The following is a 12,402-nucleotide window of genomic DNA, read 5'->3' on the forward strand; positions in this document are numbered from 1 at the left end:
AAGGAATGCGTGCGTACTGTGCGGCTCCCAAGTTTGTGCCAGCGAAACGAAACCATGCCCAGAAGTTGTTATTGTCCTTGTGAGCTGCAAGATAAAGATAAAAAAAATCTTGATAGCAGCAGTGTTAGCCTATATTTCTGAGCCGACAGTCGTCACGAACGTCCTTCATTAAGCGAAGACTGTCGTCACGACAGTCCCTCATCATTCTTAAGAAGTCAGCACAGACGATTGTGCCGACAGGAAACGGTAAAAAATTGAAAAATGGCCCCGACAGTCGTCACGACTGTCTCAAGACAGACGACAGTCTTGACGACTGCCCCCGACCTCCCTCAGACCTCAACCGGAAGTGACGGTTGGTCCAGGCTCTTGCCGACTCTTGTCGTGAAAGTTTAGCATGGAATACTTTTTTTGCGCTAATCCTCACGACTGCAGACTCCCGTCACGACGTCGGAGCAGCGTTCGGCAACAGTCTCAAGATCTCCTTCAAGCCATGCCCGACCCTTTCACATCAGCACCCAAGACCTCGTGTACCCTAGAGTCGTGGCCTAGAGTCGGCACAGTGTGAACGGGGCTTAACTGAACACATGCTTAAGCACAGCTAACAGACACTCAAGCATACGTACATGCCTATACAGTCACATACTCGCTAGAACAGACACAAACATACGCTTGAAGACACACATACACATTCATACAGGCACATACACTCACAGGCACGCATACAGACACCCCCAATGTCATCTAATCATACTGAATCGCTGTAACACACGTTTTTTTTTGCACTGAAACAAAAAAAAAAAAAAAAAAATATGTAAGAGCATAAAAAATGTAATTGATGAGTTGAAATTAATATCATCCCAAGCTACTTTTAGCAAGGCTACGCGACCCACCGGTTGGGAACCCCTGGATTAGAGGAATGGGATAACGAGGAGGAGGAACACAAAGACACATAAAGGAAGGACAAACAACAGCAGACCTGATGATCCTTTACGAGGCTGTTTGTGACAAGTTACACTATCTAATCAAAGGTGGAGGATGAGGAGAAGTACATTCAAGGGGGATTAAAGGAGGAACCCAGAGAGGAGAGGAAGACGAAAAAAATAACAGAAAAAATAATTGTGATAAAAGTATAGAAAGTACAGGAGCCAGGCACAAGGAACAAGGATGCGAAGATAACGAAGAGGGAGAAGACTAAGTAGGTAGCAAAAAAGGAAGAGGACAAAGAAGAAAAAGAGAAAGGTGCAAGCAAAAAAGGATAACACTAAGATTATATGAGCTGAAGGTAAAATAAATGAACGAAAACAGCTGAGTAAAGAACAGGATGATAAAAAAGTGTTAAAATAGAAATATATCATGATGGAAAGAATACTGTAGCTGAAGGTAAAATAAATGAATAAAACAAAAGGATAATGAAGAACAGGAAAATATAAATTGCTAAAGTAGAAAAAATAAAGCTGGAAAGACTAGAGTAGCCAAAAAGGACAGTTTACAAGAAGGACCTGGAGGAAAAGGTGAAAATTATGCAAGTAGGGTGAAGAGAATGGTAATGAGAATGTGAGGGAAAGAGACTATTAGGGGGGGGGGGGGGGAAGACGAAGAGGAAAATAGAGAAAGAAAAGAAGATAAAGAAGAAGGAGAAGAGGAGGAGGAGTTCATTGTATAAGGCGTATAATGCAAAAGATTTATCCACAAACAAGGCATGCCGTTGGTAATATTACAATGCAAGTGGCTGAGGAATATATCAATACAGACATTAATTACCTCGGTTCGAAACGCTCTCCGAACACCTCTTAAACTGCTACACGTGTCCCTAAGTACATCCCACTTCCGTTATTACTGCACAGGCGTCGTTCAAAAGACAGTGACACGAGACAGGAATTCCCCTTCCCGTGGTTCATCTCTTCTCCTCCAGCCCACTTCGCACACTGTATTTATAGTAACTTCATCCTCCACCTGAGATCTCTTTTTGTGGAATCTAATCTCCATCTTTACTGCGATTCGTCTCTTGAAAAAATAATAATATTAATACTAATGAGAATAGCACGAATATCTCCTCCTTCGAGTTCCCTTCTATGATCTCTTTTCTCCTTAAAAAGTGTACTAATGCTAATACTAATACTATACTAAAAATATTACATTTGAAAATACTAGTGCTAATACAAATACTGAAAACATCCTCCCCCTGAAAAATACGGTGAATGAGTGTGTGTGTGTGTGTGTGTGTGTGTGTGTGTGTGTGTGTGTGTGTGTGTGTGTGTGTGTGCGCGCGTGTGTGTGTGTGTGTGTGTGTGTGTGTGTGTGTGTGTGTGTGTGTGTGTGTGTGTGTGTATGCTATTCGCCTTCACCCTGTTTGCCACACATAACCTTCCTTGCACATCAACACATTCATTGGCGGGTGAGGGAAGGAATTTCTTGGATTATTTTTCGTTGTCATTTCGTATTTGTTATCTAGTGATGCCTTAGAGCGTTGTTCTTGTTAATTTTTTTCGTTATGTTTTTGTGTTATTGATTGATGTTATTGTTTTTGTTTATTTACAGGAGTTCGTAGTCATTTAACCACCACTGAAAAAAAAGCTCCCACTGATTTCACACAAGTTCCCACGCCTTCTCAAAAGTTCCCACGGTAATAATCACATCCACGCAGTTGTTTTACTTTTTGGGTGACCTGGCAGACGATTCTCACTTAATAAACACGTAAAAGATGATGAAACTGTTAAACATATAAACCGCAGCTGATGATAATGGGCAAGTTAGCGTAAGATGATGTATAGGGAATGGTGATGAAAATGATGACAGAAATAACAGGAAGAAAAATAATAACTGAAAAAAAGAGCAACATTTATAAGAAAAAGGACAATAATAAGGAAATGGAAAGCAAGAAAAGTAAGACAAAAGGATAAAAAGAAGTAAACATGATGCTCGTCGTGGTGGCAACGACAGTGACTGTGACATGTATTCTGTGAGCGGGATGAAACTTAACTACCAAAATGCTGAATAAATTCCATGTATATTTTCAGTCAGGTGGATGTCTAAGGAGCTTGGGAATGTCTGATGCTATCCCAAAAATCTAGTTAAACAACTATAAAGCATCCATCGTTAATAATCATTGTCAAATTTGGCCCGATAATTTGAATGTCAAGAAAAATATTTTGTCTTCAACAATAGGTCATAGAGACTTCTTAGTAGTCTTATTTTAGTTGTATTACAATTCTGCATCTTTTGGTGTATAGTACATTCGGTTTTATACATATTATCGGTTTAAAATAGGAGATAAATATGAAAAAAAATTTGCCGATTTTGAGTATTTTGCAACTTAAGAAAAGTTAAATAAATATGAAATGTGTGTGTGTGTGTGTGTGTGTGTGTGTGTGTGTGTGTGTGTGTGTGTGTGTGTGTGTGTGTGTGTGTGTGTGTGTGTGTGTGTGTGTGTGTGTGTGTGTGTGTGTGTGTGTGTGTGTGTGTGTGTGTGTGTGTGTAGGTGTGTGTGTATGCCTGTGCCTGATGTGTATGTGTACGTGTGTGTGAGTGTGGCGGTGTGCCTGTCGGGAATTGTGCCTGACCGTCAGGCATGGGAGTCAGAGAGAGAGAGAGAGAGAGAGAGAGAGAGAGAGAGAGAGAGAGAGAGAGAGAGAGAGAGAGAGAGAGAGAGAGAGAGAGAGAGAGAGAGAGAGAGAGAGAGAGAGAGAGAGAGAGAGAGAGAGCGGAAATGCAAATCATGGAGGTCGCTGTTGAAGCCAAGACCTAATTTGGTGTGTGCGGGGCGGGCAGTGAGGACAGGGGCGAGGCCAGCCACTCCGGGCCTTCCGTGCGGGGTCAAGAGAGGTCAGAGCACCCTGCCGCGCCTCCCGTCCCCATGTTGCCCGGCCCTGCCCGACACGCCCTTCCCACCATAATGTTCTGCCTTCGTTTCGGCACAGACTGAGAGCTGGACGGAGCAATTGGATATTTTAGGACCCCGTCAGTGCCTAGCGTATTCCTTTTACTCTCTCCCCTTTTTTTGGTCCGTTTTTCCGCTTGCTCACGTCCTTCCTTGGCAGAGAATGGGATTGGAGGGGATTGGGGATCCCTTTTTTTTATCGGCTCGTCGTAGTATTGCAACAGAAAATGGGCTGCGAGGGTATTAGGTCTTCCTCTATTAGGGATGTGTGTGTTTTGTGTGATTTGGAGGAGCAAGAGGAGGAGGAGGAGGAGGAAAGGATAAAAAGGATTTTTTTTTTTTTTTTACGTCGTTGCCTGTTGCGCCGGTAGGCATCTTCCTGGTGGGGCCTGATGGTCGGCCCAAGGCTTCTTCCAGGTGGGGCCTGATGGTCGGCCCAGCCCGTTCTGGCGCAGGCGAGTGTTTATAGTGGCGCCATCTTGCATTGGCTCATGCTGCCCCCCGGAACTCGTTCTTGATTCACTTGGACGGCTTCCTCTAGAGTCCGGGTTGATGGGTGGTCTTCAGGACAGCATGTGGGTAGTTTTAAGCCACTCGGCGGTGACTGAAAAATCCGAGTGGTAGCGTGGGGATTCGATCCCGCGTCGTCCATCACGCGGTGAATGTGGGCCCAGTACGCTACCAGCTCGGCCACCGCCTACCCATGCATGTGGGATGAGTGAGTGTTGATACGAATGGACTGTTTTGATCGTAATGTTGAATAGAATGTTATGTTTCATGTTGATGTTGATTCATGTATTATCGATAGGAAATTATGACCGGGGGTTTGTGTTACTTTTTGTTAAAAGAAACTAATTTGTTCATTTTTACATGTGTGTGGCGTTGGTGTGTTGAGGAAAGTGCGTTTTGAGTCTCAAGCAAACAATTATTTGGTATTTATAAAGAAAGGAATGTTGTTTTATGAAAAAAGAATATATCCAAGGAAAGAATGTCGTGTGTGTGTGTGTGTGTGTGTGTGTGTGTGTGTGTGTGTGTGTGTGTGTGTGTGTGTGTGTGTGTGCGCGCGCGCGCAACAGTTGAAAGTTTTACGGGGACAATTGGAAAGATAAAATGATAATGTGAACGAAGGTGAGCGAGAGAAAAAATAACAATAAAGAAATGAATGATGGGATTAATAAAAGAAGAAAAGTGCACGCCAAGATAAGAAAAAAAAGGTTATATTGGATCTTAGGTGTTGCTGATTTATGTATTATTCAGCGGTATAAAAAATAGTCGTGATTCAGTATTAGTAGAAAAATAATTAGAAGAAAATGCTAATTGTGTTATGCAGAATGGGAATTGAGTAGAATGTTTTGGTAACATTGATAATTTTTTCGTGCCGTGATGAAAAAATCGTCGTTCAGCACAAGTAAAAGTATGGGGAATAAAACATGAAGTGTATAATGCGGACTGGGAACTGAATCTATATTTTTCTTTAACGTTTCTGGCCGTGAAGTTCTCGTTCGTAATGGACAGGACGCGGCGCACGAGGAAAAATATTAACACAAACTCTTTTTACCTTGATTACTAATGGACGAAGGTTGGCGGCGGCAGGTTCGAGTGGCTACCGGGGATTGTCCCGTCGCGGGATGTGCTGCTCGTTACTAATGGACGAAGGTTGGCGGCGGCAGGTTAGCGAGTGGCTACCGGCGATTGTCCCGTCGCGGGATGTGCTGCTCGTTACTAATGGACGAAGGTTGGCGGCGGCGGGTTAGCGAGTGGCTACCGGCGAATGTCCCTTCGCGGGATGTGCTGCTCGTTACTAATGGACGAAGGTTGGCGGCGGCAGGTTAGCGAGTGGCTGCCGGCGATTGTCCCGTCGCGGGATGTGCTGCTCGTTACTAATGGACGAAGGTTGGCGGCGGCGGGTTAGCGAGTGGCTACCGGCGAATGTCCCTTCGCGGGATGTGCTGCTCGTTATTCGCTCATGTCCGTCTTTCGTGCATTAATATTTCATGTTCTCTGTTATTCATTGTTCTTGTGTGCATATTTCATAACATTTCTGTCCACTTACTCTACCTTTACCACTTTGTATCCATCATATTTTATATGTCCAATCCTCCTCAATCGTTCTTTTTTTCCCAGGACTTATTAATTGCCTTTTTGTTGTTGTTACTGGTATTTTACCTTCATATTATTTTTCTTCTTTTCCTTCACCTCGTATATGTTTTCCTCAGCCTCTGCGTTATATTTTTTTTGTCTTTCTAGCTGACTAGCTCAGCAGGGCAATTACTCAATTACCGCTAATACATTAGATGATGTATTAAGTTTACCACTATGTCATATTTTCTAACACTGGATAAAATGCGTTTCTGAAAGGATTATTATTCCCTTTTATCCGGTGATATGTTAACACTGCCTTGCTCTCTAAGGGCTTTCTTTCCACTCACCTTTTCACCTTTGAATCAGTGCACCTCAGCCTTTTTGTAACTAGTCAAAACGCATCGGTAAAAACTTATTTGATCTTTTATTGTGAGTACTTTTTCCTAACTTTCGTCCAACATTCTTTGAACTCACCTTTTGATCGCCTTTTACTCATTTTGCCTCCAGCTTATACTGATTACGCCTCCGTGGTCTAGTGGTCAGCGCACCTGGCTACTACTCCGCTGGCCCGGGTTTGAATCCCGGCCCGGGCAGTCGGCGTGCAGCTCACCCAGCTGTTCATCCTCCCTTTCGGGCTGGTCGATAAATGGGTACCTGGGGAAACCTGGGGAAGGTAAACTGTGGTAGCCCGGATGTCACACTGGCCCTGTGTCCCAGGGTAATGGGCTCCCTCCCACCACAGGCTGCTCAATAATTGAAGTCTTAGTACCAAGAGTGTTGGAAAGATGAAACCAGAGATAATGATATGCAATGTTGAAAATGAGGAGTCCAAGGAAAAAATAAAGGAGGCCATCTTAGACCGCAATGAGTTCTTACACACAATTGAGGGTGTTGAGAATAAGATTGAGCTGTTTTTAGTAAGCCAGCAGCTGGCGGCACAATGCACTACATTCTGAGGTGTGATCCAACTATGAGAGAGCTGACTCACAAGACAAGTTGAAATTAGAATGGAGAATATAAACAGGGAGAGACAGATTCCGTGCAATTAAATGCTATCATTGTCAGAGATACGGCCATTTTGAGGTCAACTGCACTGTTAAGAGCAATGGAAAGGCCCAAAAATGTTTCAAATGCACTGACGATCACAAATCGAAGGATTGCGTTGAAGGATTGTGTGAGGTACAAGAAGCCTGAAATCAACCACTCAGTGAATGACCAGAGCTGTGTAGTACTTCAAACCGAAATTGAGAGAATTCGTAACATTACCGATCATGGCTATTAATTAGTGTTTGTACTCAAAGACAAATTGTGTGTTAAATGTTCAGTGTGTTGGAAATAATTTAGTGTGAACCCAAACACGGCCAAGTGACTTTGATGATGCCAAGTTTTATCAAAAGGACATCAGTAGGCTATTCATGAAAGCAATCACGACTCACTCACTCACTACGACGTTGTGAATAAGTGCATCGGGGATTATTATCGAGGCTAATATCGTAATTGTTGACGGCCCTCGCAGAGCACTGCACCAGCAGCGGAGCGGGGCCTGAAACATCATCAACGGTAAACGGTAAACGGAGAAGAGAGAAGAGAGATTAAAATAATAAGAAAAAGATAAAAAAAAACCACCGATTAAGTCAAAATGAGAAAATAAAGAAAGAAAGAAAGGATGAAAGAAAGAGTCTAAGGAAAAGAAGAAGGAGGAAAGATACAAATTAAGAAAGGGAGGGAAGAAGGAAGGAAAGAAGGAAGGAAGAAGAATAAGATATTTAATGGGATAAATAATTGAAGGAAGGATATTTAGAAAAGAAGACATGGGAATATGAATAACGTTCCAAGGAATGATGCAGAAAGAGAGGGAGAACAAAATATAGGTCACGACTATTTCATGAGCTTGTCTATAAGAGAGAACTAAAACGATGAATAACTGTGAGGTAAAGACAGCAAGGCGAGGAAAACAGGGATTTGTGTATCATGAGGTAGAGAGAGAAATGAGGAACAGCTGAGAGGATTAAAAGCTTATAAGAAGAGGAGGTGGTGGTGGAGGAGGACGAGGAGAAGGAGAAAAAAATATTACAAAAAAACAGGGGGAAGAGAAGGAAAAGGAATAATAATAATAATAATAATAATAATAATAATAATAATAATAATAATAATAATAATAATAATAATAATAATAATAATATTAAAAATAATAACAGTTATAATAAAAATAATAAAAATATTATTATTAGCAGATGAAAGCACATTGATATTGTGGAGCAGATGAAAGCAACTCGATATTGAGGAGAATATGAAAGCACCTTCATATTGAGGAGCAGATGAAAGCACATCGATACTGCTGAGCATATAAAAGCAACTTGATATTGAGGAGCAGAAGAAAGCACCTTGATATTCAGGAGCAGATGAAAGCACATAGATATTGAGAGGCAGATGAAAGCACCTTGATATTGAGAAGCAGAAGAAAGCACCTTGATATTGAGGAGCAGATGTAAACAGCTCCATATTGAGGAGCAGATGAAAGCACATCGATATTGAGAGGCAGATGAAAGCACATCGATATTGAGAAGGAGATGAAAGCACCTTGATATTGAGAAGCAGAAGAAAGCACCTTGATATTGAGGAGCAGATGTAAACAGCTCCATATTGAGGAGCAGATGAAAGCACCTCGATATTGAGGAGCAGATGATAGCACCTCGATATTGTGGAACAGATGAGAGCACCTTGATATTAAGGAGCAGATGAAACCACATCTATATTGGGAAGCAGATGATAGCACCTCGATAATGCTGAGCAGATGAAAGCACATCGATATTGAGGAGCAGATGAAAGCACATCGAAATTGAGGAGAAGATGAAAGCACCTCATTATTAAGGAGCAGGTGAAAGCACATCCATATTGCGGAGCAGGTGAAAGCACCTCGATATTGAGGATGAGGTGAAAGCACCTCGATATTAAGGAGCAGGTGAAAGCACTTCGATATTGCGGAGCAGGTGAAAGCACGTCGATATTGAGGAGCAGATGAAACCACGTTGATATTGAGGAGCAGATGAAAGCACGTTGATATTGAGGAGCAGGTGAAAGCACGTTGATATTGAGGAGCAGATGAAAGCACCTCGATATTGATGAGCAAATGAAAGCACTTCGATATTGAGGAGCAAAAGAAAGCAACTCGATATTGAGGAGAAGATGAAAGCACCTCGATATTGAGGAGCAGATGAAAGCAACTCGATATTAAGGAGCAGATGAAAGCAACTCGATATTGAGGAGCAGATGAAAGCAACTCGATATTGAGGAACAGATGAAAACACCTTGATATTGAGAAGCAGAAGAAAGCACCTTGATATTGAGGAGCAGATGTAAACAGCTCCATATTGAGGAGCCGATGAAAGCAACTCGATATTGAGGAGCAGGTGAGAGCACCTTGATAATGAGGAGCAGATGTAAACAGCTCCATATAGAGAATCAGATGAAAGCACCTCGATATTGAGGAACAGATGAAAGCACCTCGATATTGAGGAACATATGAAAGCACCTCGATATTGAGGAGCAAATGAAAGCACCTCGATATTGAGGAACAGATGAAAGCACCTCGATATTGAGGAACAGATGAAAGCACATCGATATTGAGGAGCAAATGAAAGCACCTCGATATTAAGGAGCAGATGAAAGCACCTCGATATTGAGGAGCAAATGAAAGCACCTCGATATTGAGGAGCAGATGAAAGCACCTCGATATTGAGGAACAGATGAATGCACCTCGATATTCAGGAGCAGATGAAAGCACCTCGATATTGAGGAGCAGGTGAAAACACCTCGATATTGAGGAGCAGGTGAAAGCACCTCGATATTGAGGAGCAGATGAAAGCACCTCGATATTGAGGAGCAGATGAAAACACCTCGATATTGAGGAGCAGGTGAAAGCACCTCGATATTGAGGAGCAGATGAAAGCACCTCTATATTGAGGAGCAGATGAAAGCACCTCGATATTGAGGAGCAGGTGAAAGCACCTCGATATTGAGGAGCAAATGAAAGCACCTCGATTTTGAGGAGCAGATGAAAGCACCCCGATATTGAGGAGCAAATGAAAGCACCTCGATATTGAGGAGCAGATGAAAGCACCTCGATATTGAGGAACAGATGAATGCACCTCGATATTGAGGAGCAGATGAAAGCACCTCGATATTGAGGAGCAGGTGAAAACACCTCGATATTGAGGAGCAGGTGAAAGCACCTCGATATTGAGGAGCAGATGAAAGCACCTCGATATTGAGGAGCAGATGAAAACACCTCGATATTGAGGAGCAGGTGAAAGCACCTCGATATTGAGGAGCAGATGAAAGCAACTCTATATAGAGGAGCAGATGAAAGCACCTCGATATTGAGGAGCAGGTGAAAGCACCTCGATATTGAGGAGCAGATGAAAGCACCTCGATATTGAGGAGCAGGTGAAAGCACCTCGATATTGAGGAGCAGATGAAAGCACCTCTATATTGAGGAGCAGATGAAAGCACCTCGATATTGAGGAGCAGATGAAAGCACCTCGATATTGAGGAGCAGGTGAAAGCACCTCGATATTGAGGAGCAGATGAAAGCACCTCTATATTGAGGAGCAGGTGAAAGTACCTCGATATTGAGGATCATTTAAAAGCACATGGATATTGAGGAGCAGGTGAAAGAACATCGTTATAGAGGAGCAGATGAATGCTCATCAATACTGAGGAACAGGTGAAAGCACATCAATATTGAGGAGCAGGTGAAAGAACATCGTTATAGAGGAGCAGATGAATGCTCATCAATATTGAGGAGCAGATGAATGCTCATCAATATTGAGGAGCAGGTGAAAGCACATCAATATTGAGGAGCAGGTGAAAGCACATCGATATTGAGGAGCAGGATAAAGCACCTTGATATTGAGGACCAGATGAAAGCACATCTATTTTGAGGAGCAAATGAAAGCACCTCGATACTGAGAAGATGAAAGCCCCTCAATATGAGGAGGAGATGAAAGCACCTTGATATTCAGTAGCACATGATAGCACTTCGATATTGAGGAGGAGATGAAAGCACATCGATATTGATGAGCAGATGAAAGAACCTTGATATTGAGGAGCAGATGATAGCACCTCGGTATTGAGGAGAAGATGAAAGCACATCGATATTGAGGAGCAGATGAAAGCACCTTGATATTGTGGAGCAGATGAAAGCACCTTGATATTGAGGAGCAGATGAAAGCACCTTGATATTGAGGAGCAGATGAAAGCACCTTGATATTGAGGAGCAGTTAAAAACGCCTCGTTATTTAGGAGCAGATGATAGCACCTCGATATTGATGAGCAGATGAAAGAACCTTGATATTGAGGAGCAGATGATAGCACCTCGGTATTGAGGAGCATATGAAAGCACATCGATATTTAGGAGCAAATGATAGCACCTCGATATTGATGAGCAGATGAAAGCACCTTGATATTGAGGAGCAGATGAAAGTACCTCGATATTGATGAGTAGATTAAAGCACCTTGATATTGAGAAGCAGATGAAAGCACCTCGATATTGAGGCGCAGATGATACCACCTCGATATTGATGAGCAGATGAAGGCACATCGATATTGAGCAGCAAATGAAAGCACTTCGATATTGAGGAGCAGATGAATGCACATCGATATTAAGGAGTAGACGAAAGCACCTCGATATTAAGGAGCAGATGAAAGCACCTTGATATTGAGGACCAGATGAAAGCACCTTGATATTGAGGAGTAGATGAAGGCACCTCGATATTCATGAGCAGATGAAAGCATATCGATATTGAGGAGGAGATGAAAGCACCTTGATATTGAAGAGCAAATGAAAGCACTTTGATATTGAGGAGCAGATGTAAACAGCTTCATATTGATTAGCAGATGTAAGCACCTTGACATTGAGGAGCAGATGAAAGCACCTTGATATTGAGGAGCAGGTGAAAGCACCTCGATATTGAGGAGCAGATGTAAACAGCTTCATATTGATTAGCAGATGTAAGCACCTTGACATTGAGGAGCAGATGAAAGCGCCATGATATTGAGGAGCAGATGAAAGCACCTCGATATTGAGGAGCAGATGAAAGCGCCTCGATATTGAGGAGCAGATGAAAGCACCTCGATATTGAGGAGCAGATGAAAGCACCTCGATATTGAGGAACAGATGAAAGCGCCTCGATATTGAGGAGCAGATGAAAGCGCCTCGATATTGAGGAGCAGATGAAAGCGCCTCGATATTGAGGAGCAGATGAAAGCACCTCGATATGGAGGAGCAGATGAAAGCGCCTCGATATTGAGGAGCAGATGAAAGCGCCTCGATATTGAGGAACAGATGAAAGCGCCAAGATATTGAGGAGCAGATGAAAGCGCCAAGATATTGAGGAGCAGATGAAAGCACCTTGATATTGAGGAGCAGATGAAAGCACCTC

This window comes from Eriocheir sinensis, unplaced genomic scaffold, assembly GCF_024679095.1.
Source record: "Eriocheir sinensis breed Jianghai 21 unplaced genomic scaffold, ASM2467909v1 Scaffold30, whole genome shotgun sequence".
In the NCBI taxonomy this organism is placed as follows: Eukaryota; Metazoa; Arthropoda; class Malacostraca; order Decapoda; family Varunidae; genus Eriocheir; species Eriocheir sinensis.